Raw genomic sequence first — 2,256 nt, 5'->3', positions numbered from 1 at the left:
TATTCGTAAAAACAAGATTTAAAAAGTTGAAGACAAAAAAAATGGAAAAAGTATTTAATAAACTGTGAAATCAGACGTGGACAGCAGTCTCGTGTATTTAGTCACGCTGTAGAAATGGAATATGAAATGATGGAATCGTCTGAATCACCATGACAGATTAACTAACGTCGTTCCGTACTGAAACGTTAATATTTGAGAAAATGCATTGCCCTCGGACGTCGATATCATTTCGATCGGTAGCTTGACTTGACGTTTACCTTGGGAAAGGCAGAATGCTTTGCACAAAGTCAAAGGAATTACCGAATTCAACGTGTCGTAACCAATAGGTTCTCTGCTTTGTCTACCCTGTCAAAGGACGAAACTGGTCGTGTCGGATTATACCAGTTTGACTTATTCATTGAGTGTCCTTTGAATCTTCTATTACCATTAATATTATATTTTCCTTTCAAGAAATTAATTTTGCATGAAGAGTTCAGAATAAAAATAAAGCTTCTTATAACATTTATACCAAAATCTTTATCGTATTTAAGATAAAATTTATAAATCATAAAGTTATTATAATCTACATCAAAATCCTCTTTGGGTTTATGCGTTGTCATAAATTGTGTTACCATTATAAATTAAATTTAATTACGATAGCCACATGCGAATAATAATACATTGTCACGTTTAACATGAGCGCATAATCAATTGCGTTTTGGCGCTATGCACGTACTTACGAAATTGTTAGAAATATTCATTTAAAAGTAATGGATCATCCCTTGATGATAATAACAGAAACAAAACAGAATTATCCTAAAAGCACCGAACGGTAGTCTAAACACCTACATTTAATTCAACAAAGTTTTACCATGTTCGCAATTTTCGTTATTACGTAAATGTACTAGTAACATAGATTGCAAGCCGCGCATAAAATGCACTTTTTCTTTCTCTCTCTCTCTCTCTCTTTCTTCTGAATAGCAAGAGAGCAAAATCGAGAGATTATTAATATTAATATTCAGCCTATTAATATTCAGCGCATCGTCAATTCGGTTCGATCAAATTTCTCGTAAACGAAAGAGTTAAACGCACCTGTGTCATTTTTACCCCCGATTAATCAATGTCATATTTTTATTTCAACATAGAAATACCTTATTTTATATACGAATGTGGATAAGCATGCTTTCCACGAGATCGAAAGAAAATTTACTTTACGGTTACTGAGCTTTTAATTTAAATTCTCTATGAAATAATCTTCTAAAGAGTATCGTGGAGAGAAAAAGGAAAAAATAGTAATCGATTCGGTTATACTCATCGTTAATATTCTTAAATCGGTTATTACTATTAAGTTTTTCTAGAAGATACTTTTCTTTAAAAAAATTTTAATATTTATAAGAAATGTTATGTTTATAATCGAAAGCACAAAGCATTTTTAATTAATTAAATATATTATTATACATGAAATAAAAATTTTTCAAAAAAATAAAAATATTTAAAATTTTCTATACTAAATTATAGAAAATAATATAGTAAAATATAATAAAAATATATTCCTATAATAATAAAATATTCCCTGCAAAATTTAATGTGTTTTTTAATTTACAAATGTTGTTTATTTAATCGTTTTAATTAAAAATACCTCTTTTTTAAGCAAATCTATATTTTTCTTAACAGCATTAAATCTTTCTAAAAAATATATTACAACTAGAAATACGGATAACATGCATAAGACGTCTGTTACCGAGACAATAAAATATGTTTATCATTCCTCTACTAATCTCCTATCAATTTTATATTATATTTCATATAAGATAAAAACTTCGTTTTTATTTTTCAGAAATTCCAGCTGTTAAGTCGGGAATGTGTCATCATGTTGCTTCCATCATCGCGATCGAAAAGCTGTCGCTCGGATAAATCAAAACGTATAGAGAGGATGCTGCAAGAACAACGCGTTTATGGATCCTATATATACCTTATATGTGCTTGTAAATTGTGATGTAATAATTAAAAATAATATTACAAATACATATATATATATATATTATCATATATATATATATATGTTAAGAAGGCAAAATCAATGTCTGTTAATACTTAGATACCTCTATGTATTAATGTTAAGAACATATATGTATCAAATTATGCGATAAGTTCAAAAAGTAAAAAAAATGTAAAAAATGCGAATTATAATTATAAACGTCACAAAATAGGCTGTTCATACAGTATTTATGTTTAATCATAATAAATAACACATCTGTAATTTATATCGTCCTCATC

At 28.1% G+C, this 2,256-nt stretch overlaps 1 protein-coding gene across 1 annotated transcript in view; it reads left to right on the top strand.

The window, feature by feature from the left end:
• The window catches only part of LOC108768160 (prolactin-releasing peptide receptor), a 70,518-nt gene extending 68,595 nt beyond the window's left edge, over nt 1–1,923 (top strand). Inside the window, exon 3 of the mRNA XM_018518487.1 lies at nt 1,817–1,923. The gene's annotated coding sequence lies outside the window, so the exon portion shown is untranslated. The remainder of the gene's footprint in view (nt 1–1,816) is intronic.
• The last annotated feature ends 333 nt before the right edge of the window (nt 1,924–2,256 follow it).

The sequence above is a fragment of the Trachymyrmex cornetzi genome, unplaced genomic scaffold (assembly GCF_001594075.2).
Source record: "Trachymyrmex cornetzi isolate Tcor2-1 unplaced genomic scaffold, Tcor1.1 scaffold75, whole genome shotgun sequence".
Lineage (NCBI taxonomy): Eukaryota > Metazoa > Arthropoda > Insecta > Hymenoptera > Formicidae > Trachymyrmex > Trachymyrmex cornetzi.
Note: the sequence above shows the minus strand (reverse complement) of the source record. Positions and strands in the feature narration are given on the sequence as shown.